Consider the following 16,343-nt stretch of genomic DNA (forward strand, 5'->3'; position numbering starts at 1 on the left):
TTTTTATTATTATTTTAATAAATCTCATTCTCAAAACTGCTCAGAAAATCACCAAAACATGCAGTTATGCAAAACAGAACTTTAGTTCATCAGTGTTCTCACCAGAAAATTTTGCAAGCCAGGTGGCATTAAAAAGTAGCTGGATCGGGGCAGTGCTATCTGATACAGATATATTTTTTAAAAACTCATGCAGATATTGACCACTTGATGGCTGGACAGTACAGCAATGACACAGACACATTGCATGTCTGCACTCCATCTACCCTCACTGCAACATTCTCACTGTCCAAACTGTGCCTTGCCTCTTAAAGATGGGGGATGGATCTCTGCTACTGTGTGACTGTGATTTTGGCCATGAGACTCCTGGAGCAGGATAGTGGCGGTGGTATTAAAAAAATAAATAAACAGAGGAGCCATCATGAAATGAATCCTGGAGAGAACACTGGTACACTTGTCTCAATGCATTGCTCTTTAGACGGGTTTAGCCACTATACCTTATAGGCGGCTAAAAGCTTTCTAATTGGGCGCAACAAATATAATAATTAATGACCGCCTAAAAACAATTGGATTGCTATATTGGGCGCTCATTACTTATCGCAGCGCCCAAAACAATTGAATCACCCCCAATAAAACAAGACTGGATATTAATAAACAGACAAAGACGATAAGGTACTAGAACTGTACAACAGTATGGGGGTGATTCAATTGTTTAATTGCGCCCGATCTCATGTCTAAAATTCAATTGTTTTTGGGAGCCCATGCTTTTTCACGCTTGTCACACCCAAACAGACTGGGTTTCACCGCGTAAAATGGCTAAACCAGTTTAAATTCCATTTCACCCAAAACTAGGACTTTACGCACATTTCTGCTCGCCACCTCAGGAGGGTGTGAGCAGAACTGTGTCACCCGCGGCATTCGAGTCTGAACAGAGCAACAACTGAATTGCTCAGTCGGGCGCCTTTAGTCACAGCGGGTGAAAACAATTGAATCGCTCCCTATATGTTCAATAAAGAAACTATTCTCCCCTTAACCCTGCTGGTAAAGTGGGTTCATTCACTAATAACATGGCTCTGCTGAATCTCTTACCCACCCCCAAACTATGCTTACTTGTGATTAGTGAAAGATAAATAGGAGAAACACTTCATATAAGCAATCTGTTTTCGGGAAAAATACACATTTACTTATTTTGAATAAAAGATTTTATAAATGCACCATGGCTTACGGGTTTGCTTCTGAATGTGTATATTTTTTTCTTGCTTTTAAATTTGACATGCACAGCAAGTATTCGAATGTATACAGGCCATCATCAGACCACAGCAGATGCTAACATGGGGGTTGGATAGTGGCATATGGGATTTCTTGCCTCCTCAGCCATTACACAAAGGCTTTTAAATATTCAGGTCAACAGGAAGGTCACCACTGAGAACAGATACACTGTTTCCAATAAGGAGAAAATAAATAATAATGTCAGACTAGCAACATATTTTGGCCTACAGCTCCAAATCTACTATTTTAAATCACAAACTGAAGTCACTGTTATTACACAATATAACACCAAATGGTTCCTTATTTTTCATCAATATGAATCAATTAGTCTAGGTCATTTATTTACAAAATGCAAATATGCAGTAACAGACAACAACCATCAACAAGTGTTCCAGGGACATATTAATCATAATCCACATTTTTAATGTGAATGTGAAATATTTTTTGCATAAGTATGCAATTTAAAAATGTATATTTTCACTAAAATTTGCAAAAAAGTTCTTGCCGGAAGACAGCTCTGTGACGATCCCATCCTGGCCAAGAGCTAGAAGCAGACAGATGCTTCTAGCACTCTGCTTCCAGGTTCGGCTTCAGAGAGCATTCTCTGCATGCACGGCTAACAGCTGGTGTATGTGTCTGCGGGGTGTGGCGTTGAAACGGAGGGGTATCCTCCGGATCACACTCTGAAAAACTGAAGCAAGTAGCCCATAAGCTACCGCCATATGCAGATGGCATTAGCGACTGGACCCAAGCTTTGGAATGCTTAATAAATCTAATTCCATTGAAGCCCCCTAAAAAACCTATGGCTGCTTTGCGGTCGGAAATGTGGGGGACCGCGGCATATATTGGAGATATCTGCCATTGTCTCTCCATGGTAAATTGCGTATGGTATCGTTAACACTTGATAAGTGGTTTGTGACCCCTGAGCACATCAGGATGGAGACCTAAAGTGATTTAAAAAAGGGGCAGTTTCATGGGCGTAATGGCAGCGTCATGTGCATGTCTGGAAATTCTTCTGCATTGCTATCGCAAATACAATGCTTCAGAGACAATATTTAGTTGGATTATAAGAGTAGCTACTGCAAATGACAATGGTGCGACCGATGTTGGCTCGATCTTGGAGTGACTATACAAATGCACAGACAACACAGGCTGAAAGTAGGCATATCACAGCTAGTACAAACCATCGCACTGTTGAGCACAAAAGAAAGGCTGAGAATAGCATTTGCATATTCTCACAACCGTTACCGAGAGAGCGGCTGCATTAGCAACTGTCAGGCCCTCAGTACGGTATTGAGGAGTATGCTGTACAAAAGAGCGATTAAACTTGTTTTCAGGGGTGAGGTAAGAAAGTTTCTCAAAAGGGGTAATGTTGGGGAGAACCCCACATGACAGCAGGGGACTCAGTGTTGGACAACCCCTTTTTAATCCTGTATGTATAGGAACTTAGTGGGTTAACCTTCCTCTTGCCCATTTGTCAATGCATGGGAAACCAGTGCTTTGAAGGCTGTTCAAACACTGTAAAAGAGCTCCATTGTGAGCTATGGACTTATATTGTGGTGACATACAGTTCCCACACAACCTCCTAGTCATATATGCCATGGGAAGAGAAATATCCCCTTCCGTTTCTGTACGATGTCATCATCTGCCAGTGTCCGTCATTCCCTACCATCCAAGTGGGCACAGAGGGGGAATATAATCATGTGGCAAGCGAAGAAAGCCCGCAAAGGGCCAACATTCTAATTTTTATGGAAAGTGTGGGCAGAAACCCTACTTCCGCCCTCACTCAGGTTATACTCTTCCTATATGCCATGCCTGATATAGGATTATATAAAATCATTTGATCATTAGCACTCAGGGAATGTTAACATGGGCATGTGCCTAATGCATTTCCCATGTGTGCTGCCAATTTCTTCAGGGAAAGTACATGGATTTCTTCATGTTAGAAAATTCAAAATGCATAGGAGTCATTACTCTACACTAGTACAATGGTTCCCAAACTATGCGCTGTGGCACCCTGGGGTGCCTTGGGACACTTGCAAGGGTGCCTCAGGTTGGTGGTCCAGCACCAAATCAAATTATATATTGTTAATGTAATGTAAATATGTGGATAAACAGAAGTGCAAACCTGTCCACAACTATACAACTGAACCTAAACGGGCATACACATTAGACGATTCGCTTCATGAGCGACATCGTCTAGTGTGTCCCCGGCAGGGGTGTGCTCAGTGGCGTTAACAACATTGAGCACAAACACTGAACGATATCATGAACGATATCGTTCAGTGCCGTGCTCCCTCCCTCATTCCCGAACATGCAACAACCTGACAATGTCGTCAGGTTGGCCTGCATGTTCAAGCGATGAACAACAAAGACCTGCGGGAGCGAGCATCGTTGGTCGTTATCGTTCATAGTTTTTGTGTACAAACCGGACGATATAGTGGGACTGAACGATACCGTTAAGTCGTCCAAAATATCGGCAAGTGTGTACGCACCTTAAGGATGACAGGTATGCACAATTTACTTCACTTTACTACATTTTTTTTGTATTTCTCAATAAACTTAAACTTAGGGGTGCCGTGAAAACAATGCTGTTACTCTAGGGCACCGTGATTCAAAAAAGTTTGGGAACCACTGTACTAGTATACACCAACATCTGTTTCCATGTGACCATGAACCACATTTACCCAAAACAAAACTATACATTATAATGTATATTCCTGTGACTAAACTCCAGCATGTGTATTTATAAGCACTAGATTCAAACATTGATTTTTTTTGTAAATAACAAAACCCTGTCCACTGTCTAGCATAAACTAGCTTTACCAGGTCAGGATTCAGCATCTGCAATCACTTGTTCTGTTTGCTCTATTTATTTAAATTCTCTCGAGTGTCAGATAGGTTTGAATAGGAACGGAACTGAAGAAAAATTAGTAACTGCTTCACACACCCTACAATTTCCATCAACCGAGCAGAACGATCTTTCCAGTTAAGAATCAGGGATATTCACAAATTTTGTGCAAGGAGGACATCCACACACATCCTGCCCACTTCCCTACTATGGTGCACAGGGCCTTGGTGAAGCAAATTGTAGTGTCTCACATAATCATGGCCCCAAACCTTGCTGCATGATGCAAAGACTCGTGGGGGGCAGGGCTGCTAACGACATATCAGATCTCTATGCCCTTGCATCTGCCAATTGGACCTCCTCACTGGGGTCTCCCATAGAGGTCCATAAAGTCCACAGGAGTACATTAATTCTATGATTACAATACACACAACTTGAGCATCCATATGACCATTTTAGATTAAAGTTACACACACTTACATTTATTTTTAATTGCACCTCTATATTTCATTGTGGACCTATAGTCATTGTTAACTTTATTAGAATTTTTTTTGCACCAATATACTCTGCAGCACTTTACACTCAGGTCATCCATACACACGGTTTCTTTAAAAAATTGCTAAAACATACTACTACAAGGGTGGCACAGTGTTTAGAATTGCTGCTCCACAATACCAATGACCATTGTAGGGTTAACCATCAATGGTGTCATCGGTACTTAGCATCACTGGAATTAAACCATCGATGGACATCCCTGCTCTGACAATGGGTCGACGGGTGGCAGGCCAAACACTGAAGCAATGTGAGGTGTGCCTAAGCTTTGTTCCCCTTACACCAGGGAAAATTTAAAAAAAAAAAAAAATGGTGGAGAACCATCAATATCTCCGCCATCTATGGCAAACCATTGACCGTTGCTAACTATTGATGGTTGATGGCCATCCCTCCCTCAGTGCTTGGAACATGGGTTCTATTATGACCAATATAGAGGTCCTGTGTGAAACTCACACCGTTTGTGCAAGTTTCCTCCCACGGTCCGAAAACAAATCCCAAAAATATACTGGTAAGTTAACTGGCTTCTAAAAACAAAAATGATTAGATAATTAGGGGCTGTTTCTGCATAATTTTAAGTATTGTAGCTATGTTCCAATGGCACAAGGCAGGAGATTTTACAGAAATCTCTGGCAAAGTGCTATTTAGCACTGCAGATGCTAGTCCCCATTATCATCAATGGGGACTATGATCTAATCTGTCCCCGGTAGTTTACACCATCGCTTTTAGCCTATGGAGCCTCCAGGAGCAGGAGAGATCTTTTGATCTCTCTCTGGGCAAGATGTACCAACATTGTGCAATACATCCTGCCAAACATCGCATCCCTACTGATCGCATATGTACTAACTATGGAATATGCGGTAAAACCCCCCAAAAACTGTTTTTAGCGCATTTTCTATTTAGTACATACCGCACTCTAGCAGCTCTAAGCAGACTCCGGAAGCTGACACTGCTTCCGGAAGCTGACACTGTGCGCATGAGCAGTGTCAGCTTCCACAATTTGCCAGGGATATAACACGCCAGTGTCACCACAACCACTGTCCCTGCAAGTACCACTTTGTACATAGCTGGGATATTTTCATTAAAACTGAAAATGTCCCCTGCAATATGGATAGTTAATTATTGCCGCAGTTCCGCAATTATTAGTACATATACCCCATCTGAAAACTTCAATGTGAAAAGGAAGGACTGATGTGAATGACTGTGTCTCTACCCCCCCTTCCATAGTGATGAGGAAGAACTAAATAAGATTTACAATAAATCAGTGACAGTCTGTCACCAGAACAGATTTGTCTCTTGCTGCGGAGTGTATTATTAAAAACAATAAATGAACACATAATGACACTTTCTGCATAACTGGCCCACAGAAACTTTGTTAAGTAAGAAACTCGTATGAGATGGAAACATCACATCACCCTCCTGCACTGTACTCCTGTATTACAGACATTAGCACACATTCTCCCCCGCACCCAGTCAGCAGCGCGGCCGTCTCTTACCCTCTCACATCACACTGGACTGTTGTATCCGGTCACCCCTAGCACCGGGCCCGCCTGACACACATCCATTCCTACGTCATCTTCCTGCGAAACCCCCCTCAGCCAATCGGTAGCCATTTTCTCACAACGCGATTTAAAGTGTCAGCAACAATGGCGGCGCCTGGAGGTGGCCATGTGCTTAGCAGCGTGGACCGTACACACAAAGAGGGAGCGGAGGAAGCGGTGCTGCTGATATTAGCAAAGTGATTGGGGAGACCACAGACCCGAGATAGAGGGTGGGAACGTGATGCTTTGGTGCTTCTTACGAGGTTAATAATCTGTAATAGCTTCACCATTCACAAAACTGAATTTTATTAGTTATATTAAAATTAATAAACACACATTATATTTTGTGCAGGTAACTCATTGAATGACATTACCCAGTTTTGTAAATGTTTTATTACTAGTATGATCTATACTGAGCATTTATAACTTATTATGATTAATCAATAACCCAGATTATAGGCAGGGCCACAACCAGTTATGGTTTTCTAAAGAGGCGCCTGGTTCACGGACGCTGCTGTCTGTGTGTGGTTCAGCAGGCCAGTTAGCGTAATTACACCCTACCCTCCAACATGACCCGTTCCATTAGGTACAAAATGCTCTGTTCCTGGACTTCCCACCTGATGTATGATTGCAGTCATCTGTGTTGAGCAAGGTAATTGATGAGACAGGTGTTTCAGCACAGGTGGCTGCAATCATAAATTAAGACGGAAGTCCAGGAGCAGAGCATTCTGTACCTAATGGAATGGGTCATGTTGGAGGGTCTGTTACACTAATGGCCCCCTATTTAACAACGAGACATACCCTCTAGCACTCGCTGGAGAGGAGCATTCCCTGCTCCGCTGCACTGGCCTCATGCTTGCTGATAGTCTGGTGTCAGTCAAAACAAATTTATTTGCAGTGGCGGCTAACAATCCACTGTTGTTGTGCCTGTCAAACTGTATGACAGGCAGCACCCTACCCTCCAAAATGATCCCTTCCATCAGGTACAAAATGCTCTGCTCCTGGACTTCCCACCTAATTTATTACTGGCATCACCTGTGTTGAACTAGTTAGTTGACAAGACAGGCGTTTCAACACAGGTGGCTCCAATCATAAATTAAGAATGAAGTCCAGGGGCAGAACATTATGTACCTAATGGAATGGGTCATGTTGGAGGGTCTGCAGCATAGCAGCGTCATGGCACTTCAACACCTATCGCTAGGGTCTTCCCCTACAGGGGCGGACAGGGCCGGGGCTCATGGTGCCATGTGCCCCCCCGGGCTGCACCGTCACTTAGTGTCCCAGACCGCCTCCTCAGCAGTAAGAGCCCTGGTGGTCCAGTGGTTGATGCGGCCGCGATCTGACTGACACTGTCTGCAATTGCGGCCGCGTGATCGCACTACACTCAGTCACCGGTCTACAGTTACTTTATGTTCTACAGTGCTACCGAATCTCTGTAGGGCCAAAGTTAGTGGCAGACCAGGCTGTGATACACCACGCATAAGCGGCCGTATCACAATGGAGAGAGACTGCATGTGTGCTGTGATGCTGTGTTTACTGACAGCCTGAGGTAACGGTCCGGTGTAAACGGTATGAACAGGTCACGCTGATCCAGGTCTAGCATCAAGCCAGTGGATTCAGTTCAGTGTGAATGGCTAGACCCGGGAAACAATTCGGGTTCTGCCACCAGTGTAAACGGTAAAATTCGACTCCGACCAGTGCTCACTCAGAGCTCAGTGCCCTGGGTTGGAGCCGGGTTTTTGGTGGAAAAGGGATTAAAGTTTACCGTTGTACGTCACTGTATAGATGGTGGAAGCAATGAGGACCAAGCAACAACCTTTCTAGTTTCAGACTTCCAGGCTTGCTGTGTCCCCACCAGATGAAAGTGTGGCCTTCTCACATGACATAGCAGCTTATTGCTGGCAGTGATGGGCTGCTGGTAGCATAGCAGAGGGGGAAATCACTGGACCTCGCCGGAGAAGTAAGTAATGTTGAACATCAGTGACATTCATTAATATCACTGCAATGTTCATTTGCAACACTGCCGGGCCCACCAGGACACACTGATGGCAGCATTGCAGGTCATGGGGTCCTAAGTTTGCATCACTGCCGGGCCCACCAGAACACTCTTTGGGTGGTGCGGACTCTGCACTGAGGTAAGGTCTTTTCAGGAAGGGAAGGGAGTAGTACATATTTGGGGGGGCCCGCTCACATTGATCTGATCCTGTCAGTAGCATATTAAGGGGGATACTTATCAATGCTTGGAACCGTGGAGAGAGATAAAATGACAGAAGTTGGTACTTCATCAAACACTGTGTTTAAAAAAATGACAGGAGCAGCTTGGTACTTTATCTCTTTTCAAGCTTTGAGAAATCTTCCCCTAAATTCCATGCTCCACCTAAAAGCTAGAAGGTATTTGCGTGTATTATATAAGTTGTTTAGTGAAGTGTTGTTATGACGCTATGACGTGTGATGCAAGATAAACCCACAGAGTCACTAAGTGAGATCTTCTGCCTATAACACCAATCAGTTGTTCCCTTAGTGACTGAATATGCACACCAGTACTTAGGCTGCCTCCAGGTCTTACTCTCGGCACAGTGTGGGCAGATGGTACGCAGTTGGGACGTACCTGAGCTGGCAATCTCGATCTGAGCGAAGGTTGAATCTGAATACCCAGTGATGGACTTGGCGAGAACTGATATGCCAGCAGGTGAACAATAGGCAGGGCCATTCCCTGTTGCCAGCAGGGATGGTAATTACACAGCTATGATCACACACCGGAGTGCGAGTGGACCGCAAATAGTGATGGAGATATGCTGCGGTATGGGATGCACTAGATGGTATGAGTCACAGATATGAATGAGAACCGCTGACTTGTACACAACTGGGCAGCTGGCTACAGATGGTGAAGCTGAACTGTAGACTGAGGTACAGATGATTGATAATACGGTGAATCTGCAGGCTGGTAACGCGGCCAGGCCACAGGCTGGTAACATGGCTGTGCCGCAGGCTGGAGATCACGATCACAGCAGACTGGGAGTTACTTCACAAAATGAACAAGCACAAGTAAATGGCTCGGATGAGACAGGAGACTGGGAACAGGATGGAACCAAACACACTGGACACTAGGAACAGACTATCACCGCCAGGGAATGCTGTGACTGACTGTAATATAACAGGAAGAGGAACCAATGCAAGCCAGCCTCCTTGATTGCAGACTAAATTGCAGCTGAACTGCACACACACTGAGAACTTGACTACAGACTGGCTGCAGCTGAATGCCTCCACAATACTGACAGCTTCCCTGCTGCCTAGCAACAGCAAGGACTAGAAACTGCTAATGCTGTCAGAAATCCTGGCAGTGGCTCGTAACAAGTGCCCTATAAACTTTGGTAATAAATCCTTATGTAAATGCCACAGCTGCCAACATAAATTACGTTGTATAGAAAAATTTCACAAAAATGTTTTGTTAACACATAGTACCATAGTCAGAGGCATACCTCTATTAGCTCTCTTTCTGTGTAGCTTACTGCTGTGGTGTGGCCCCACCTGCAGCTCTGCAAGTGGTGACTGACTATACAGAAGTGAGGCTGTGCTGTTGCTGCCTCATCTCTCGTCTCCCTGCAGTCCCAGGGAGCTCCACAAAGCTGGTGAGTGTTAACTACAAAATTGATTACAATAAACAAAAAGATGTTTATAAGTTATACATATCTTCTATGTGTTATTCTAATTATTTTTATATCAAATCTCAGGAGTATGACAGGGGAGGCTCTGCCTACCCTGAATGCACGTCCCTGATGAGGGCTGCCAGTTATAGGTGTCATATAATGTGGGTGTAAAGGGAGTAGAACAATTCCATACCATTCTGATGATTCGCCACTGGAGGTCAGCTACATCCTCCTCCTATATTCCAGGCCTGGATGTATTCTTTCCAACATTAACATCCCATTGCTTTTTTAAATATGGCGAGGAGTAGTATACAGAATAGCAGCCAGGGAATAGGAACTAAGTAAAACACAGGATCTAGGCTTCACTTTGTGAGCTCCACTCATTACTACAGGATAGGGGCTGTTTAGTGCACACTGGGCCTGATTCAGAGCCGGACGCTATTTGTGAACGGTCGTTCAGAAAAAGGGGCCGGCTATATAAATTGAGCGCTCGCTCTTTGCGGTCTGTTGACGCCTTTAAGTCTGAGCGAGCGAGCGAACGAAACATGCGCTCGCTATTTTGTAAAGACGCCCCCTGGCTGTTCACATCATACGTCATCTCCGCTATTTATTAGATTAATCGAGTACATCGAAAGGCGTCTGAACTGCTCGCAGTGCTTGTGGTAGGTTTTACTTCCCGCAATCACTGCGAGCAGTTCAGGCTAAAAGACAACCAAGTGACGTGGTCAATGACGCTGCTTTGTTAATTATGCACACCCATTAAACGCCCGTTTCGACCGTTTGGCACGCCTGCGTTCGGATCTCCACTCCCCGTTTTCAAGCACCTTCCCCTGTTGCCACCCACAAACGCCTCATTCTGTCTCTCAAATTAGCAGGCCCTCGCTGTTTTGCGAGCGCACGATTTCCGACTGCAATGACTGCATGGCGCATGCGCATTACGACCCATGCGCAGATGTGCGAACATCGCTCGAAGCGAACGAGCGGCTCTGATTCAGGCCCACTGTGATTTCTGGCCTTACAAAACAGCAAGATCAATGGTGGTACTTCTTGCAGGATTGAGGTAATTGTATTTGACCCCTTAGCTTAGATGCTATACAAATCCTTTTGTATAAGCACATTGCACTAGATCACACACTAAAACTAAACGTTTGAACTGATACTTTATTTTTGTAACATTTATAACAAAACAGTGACATATATTTAAAGATGCTCTCTAACATCCTTTTTTCTTCTTTAAATCTTCCCACATTTTCTGGTGGCAGCTGGCTTAGATCTGCATGCTTATCAGTGAGCATCTCTACTGTCAAGCCTCCGTAATGATCTCGGAGGGAAGGATCCAATGCATGGCTTGGAAACAGAGCCATCTCCTAATCAGAAGAGCTTTGAGGCCAATACTTGGGGCTGATACAGACTTGCTTGCAAAAAGGTAATTATTTACTCCAATAAGGCAGCATGTTAAAATAATAAAACACACACAACTAGGCCCTTAACCTATTGAAATTAGAGATGTGCTCGGAATCCCGTGTTTTGGATCTGTATCTACCTCGTGTTTTGGATCTGGATTTTTTTTCTAAATGATCATAACACCTAAAATCACATAATTTGGGCTTTTTTTGTTCCTACAGTAATATTAACCTCAATAACATATTTCCAGTCATTTCTAGTCAATTTTGACCACCTCACAGCTCACAATATTGATTTCATCCAGTTTAGCGGAATCGCTCAGTATCAGCTCCTCCTTCAGTTTCTCCAGCTGTTTTTGCAAAAGTCTGATGAGGGGAATAACCTGAATCAAGCTGGCAGTGTCTGAGCTAACTTCACATGTGGCAAGTTCAAAGGGTTTGAGAACCTTGCACAACACGGAAATTATTCTCCACTGCGCTTGAGTAAGGTGCATTACCGCTCCACGGCCTATGTCATAGGCCGATGTGTAGCCCTGGATTGCCTTTTGCTGCTACTCCATCCGCTGAAGCATATAGACGGTAGAATTCCACCTAGTTACTACCTTTTGCTTCAGCTGATGGCAGGGCAAATTTAACAGTACTTGCTGGTGCTGCAATCTTCGACATGCAGTCGCTGAATGTCGAAAATGTCCCGAAATTTTTCGGGCCACCGAAAGCATATCCTGTATGCCCCTATTATTTAAAAAAAATGTTGCACCATCAAATTAATTGTGTGTCAGAAATCACAAATCCCGAGGAGAGTGCAAGCGGGTTAAGCCATTTTGCAATGATATCATTGAGTTTTCTTAAGAGGTTTTCCGCAGTATGCCTCTTAGTGAAACTGGTGATGCACAGAGTAGTCTGCCTCTGAATGAGCTGACATTTGTTAATACTGCTGCTGCTGTTTGCACCATTGTAGGCATTACACCTATCCAGTGGGCTGTTACAGTCATGTAATCCTTAGTCTGCCCTGTCCCACTTGTCCACATATCAGTGGACAGTGGGTACAACGGTATTTCGGAGAACATTAATAAGGTTTTTTTTAATGTCCTTGTATAGCCTGGGAATTGCTGTTCTAGTTAAGTGGAATCTAGAAGGGACCTGGTAGCGGGGACACAGGACCTCAATTAACTGTCTAAAACCCACTGCATTAATGGCAGATACTGGACGCACATATAATATCAGCACAGCTGTTATGGCGTCAGTAATCCGCTGTGCAACTGGGTGACTGCTGTCATACTTGCACCCCCTTGCAAAGGATTGTTTGACAGTCAATTGTTTTGTTAAAGTGCTACAAGTTGTCTTCCTCCTGGTCCCCTTCTGGATGAAGATTCACTCACAGCAACAGGCGTAGCAGTCAAGAATCCTTCTGAGGAATGACGGATAGGAGATGAGTTAGTCATTCTTCTTCGGAAATTGGATGCAGGACTACTTCCAATGAAGATTGAGGATGTTGATCATGCAGGAGTTGGTGGTGGAGATCGCAGGCGCTTGGATGTAACAGAGAGGAGGGAGCAGTTAGGTGACACTGGACTGCTCATTGTTACATTTTTGTTAGCCACACTGTCTACATTTTGCAAACACTTATGATGAATGCCCTGCAAGTGACGCAAGAGGGAGGAGGTTCATAGATGGTTAAGGTCCTTACCTCTACTCACTCTTGCTTTGCAAACGGTACAGATGGCTTGACAGTTGTTGTCTGGATTTTGGTGGAAATAATTCCACACGAGAGGTGGATTTTTTTTGTCTTTTGCCCCGGCATGACAATGGGCTTTTTCATACCATGGGCAACAACTGTTGCCTGATTTGCACAAACAACATCCTCCTCGGCATCAACATCCTCATCATCCTTAATAGCGGCAGCGCCAATTACTAAAGGAATATCAACCTCCTGGTGCAATTCCACAGAAGCATCCTCGATTTCTACGTCAGCAATATGTTGACTGCCCTTCCCCACATTTACAGAGGGCACACAAATGTTGGAAGGAGAATCCTCTTTAAGTACACTATTTGAAAGGCCAGGCTCACACATGACAACCGCGGAGACACTTACACTCTCCTCGAGGATTTGTGATATTTCGGAGCACACAGTTGGTTCCGGTGTCTTACTCGTCTTAACAATTAAACATTTTTTTATATACGTCTACTACAAGCAGAAGGGCTTAAATCATCACAATTAGAACCACCAGTCATAAATAAAGGCCAAGGCCTTATCCTTTCCTTTCCACTTCATGTAGTGAATAGCGTATTGCCAATTTTTTGTTTCTTAGTTTAAAGCTAACTTAGCTTTAGATTTTTTTTCTTTAACAGGGTAAAGGTTGATTTTACATGGCCTGACTTAAGCCCTGGGGCATCGACCTTCATAGATAACTTTGATGGCCTTGCATCGTCATCATGACTTCTGCCGGCAGCTACAAGACTGGTATGTGGTTCCTGCTCTCCTGTCATGTGACTGTCCTCCATACTCACTGCGGTCTTGCAGCAGTGTCAACAAGCAATTATAGCGCAGCTAAGTCGCGGCTAACGCACACAACTGCACAAAAAAAAACTATTTTTAAAACTGGGGAAGAGCACCCCTGAATGAGGCAGCAGCCCCTTGATAAACGACACAGGCAGCACACCTGCGCAGCTACGTTGCTGATAAGTGTGGCTAACGCGCACACACACACACAGGAACACTTATTTATTTGTTTGCACTGGGGGAGGGAAGAGCACTCCTGAACAAGGCAGCAGCTCCTTGATTAACGACTCAGGCAGCACGCTTTGCGCAGCTACGTTGTTGATAAGTGCGGCTAACATGCACACACACAGAAAAAAAAAAACACATTATTTATATTTATTTTTTTTACATTGAGGGGAAGAGCACCCCTGAACGAGGCAGCAGCCCTTTGATAAACAACACAGGCAGCACGCCTGCGCAGCTACGTTGCTGATAAGTGTACCTAACCCGTGCACACACACAGAAAAAAGAAAATACTTTTTTTTTTTCACGCTAGGGGTGAGAGCACCACTGATGGACAAAGCACCCCTTTATGGACTACAGTGACTCAGGAGCCACTGAAGCCCCCCTCTTCGGTCTGCAGCAGAGCTCCTATAGACAACACAGCCCTTATGGACAAAAGCACAGCCCAGTCAGCCCCTATGGACAACAGCAGCCAGCCCCTCCCTAGCTTCCTCTTCACGCTCCACAGCTGGAATGAAAATGTCGGCGTGCGCGGGGACCTTTCTAAGATACAAAAACGCTGCGAGAATCCGACAGCGAGAGGATGACGATTTGCCTCATTTTGAGATCCAAGTCTGGTGGGAAAACCCCAAATCGGACTCTGTTCTCGCCCCGGATGCCGAAGTTTGGGTGGGTCCGGTTCTCGGGGAACCGGACCTGCTCATTTCTAATTGAAATACATCAATCTGACTAGCTGCAGCTTTCACGTTACTGCAACCCTCTACATAAACCGGGAAAAAAATATTTGAGAAGTCTTGATTGTCAGATTACCACAATTTATACATTATTAAATTAGTTATTATACATATAACACATAGCTGGTGTAAAAGTAATAAAAGTGAATGTCTCAAAAAGAGAATGAAGAATTATCATAAACTATCGCACTTGTAGCATGCTGATGATTTATAAGCATATATTAAATGTCCACATATCAAACTTTCATATGCAGCAGGCAGAAAAATAAATGTCCACAAGACCAAATAAGGATATTAGTTGCAGTGCAGAAGTTCTTAAATGCAATTGTAGACAAGCTTGTGATATTTTTGCCAATGAGATTAACAAATCTGACATACATGCAATATGTTTGTTTTCCTCCTGGTTAGTATGGGTTAACTAGTCAACTACACTTACATCTAATTTGGTAGGAATTAGTAATGTTCTTTCAGTCTTAGCCATAGATAAATCCCAATTACTATGTCTTAGCATCTACACCCCTGGTCCATAATGGATTGCCGATTAAAGCTGCATAAAATTACCTCTCCAGAATTGTGGTGTCATAAATATAATGTTTATTACCTCCCGGCTGCTGGTATATTCTGTAATGGAGCCTGTAGGAAGACTATAGTAAAGTTGCGTTCAATATGCCAAACCAGAACTCAGCAGACATATACACCAGGGTTTTCATGCTTAACGCATTTCTCCCCCTCCTCAATTTGTCAGTGGCTTCCTCCGAAGATATGACATATTACCACACTAAAGCAGAGTTGTGCACATCAGAGGAGGCATATCTTGCATGAAATTACACTGCACATGCTCAGAAAGCATGTCTATGCTGACTAAAGGCCCACATATATCTGTGATGGGTGGGGCAATTCCTCGTTTTGCAGATGATTGGGGAAAATAAAAGGCAATGTTTGGGGTACACCAATCGCCAGTTCCGACCAAAAAGTGATCTGAATCGGTAAATCAGGTTGTCCAGCATGTTGGATTGGAGATAAAGATTGCTAGTGTATGGTAATCAGCCGATTTGCCGAACCATTACTAGTAAAATGTTGAGCCTTTCAATATTGTCAGATTTGTCTTTTCTGAAAATGATCTGCAAATCAGCGAAAAAGGGATTTTTAGATATTTTTTAGGGGATACAGTTATTATGCCAGCGGACGGGATGCCAGCAAACTAAATACCGATGCCGCAATCCCGTCACGCGGCATAATGCTGAGAATGATATCTCGATGGACATCAGGAATCCCGAACGTCGGACGGAGGGTAAATATGCGCTGTTAGCCGGGGATGGGGATGGTTAGGATTTGGCACCCCCGAGGAGACTTAGGATTAGGCACAACCCATATCGGAATGATAATGTTAGCGTGCGGGGAGGAGCAGTTAGGCACCCCCGGGGGGAGTTGAGAGTTAGGCACCCCCCCGGGAGACTTTGGGCTGCCTGGAGGGTGGGGTTAGGCACCACTGGGGGGGACTTAGGGTCAGTCACCCCCCAGGGAGGTTAGGGTTAGGCACCACTAAGGGTGGGTTAGGGGGGGACAGGGGAGAGTTAGATTACTTACCTCGTCTCGTTGGGATCTCATTCTGTCAGGCTTCCGGGATTGGTAT

At 44.3% G+C, this 16,343-nt stretch overlaps 1 long non-coding RNA gene across 2 annotated transcripts; it reads left to right on the plus strand.

Moving 5' to 3' along the window:
• Positions 1 to 11,155: 11,155 nt before the first annotated feature.
• Positions 11,156 to 15,073, plus strand: LOC148542834 (uncharacterized). 2 transcript variants are annotated; one of them, XR_015874404.1, is made up of 3 exons: positions 11,156 to 11,277; positions 13,586 to 13,715; positions 14,290 to 15,073. It is a non-coding gene; the product is annotated as an uncharacterized LOC148542834 (long non-coding RNA). The 2 variants fall into 2 exon arrangements; XR_015874411.1 differs by having other exon boundaries at positions 13,604 to 13,715.
• The last annotated feature ends 1,270 nt before the right edge of the window (positions 15,074 to 16,343 follow it).

The sequence above is a fragment of the Taudactylus pleione genome, unplaced genomic scaffold (genome assembly GCF_031769625.1).
Source record: "Taudactylus pleione unplaced genomic scaffold, aTauple2 ptg000007l, whole genome shotgun sequence".
Taxonomy (NCBI): Eukaryota; Metazoa; Chordata; class Amphibia; order Anura; family Myobatrachidae; genus Taudactylus; species Taudactylus pleione.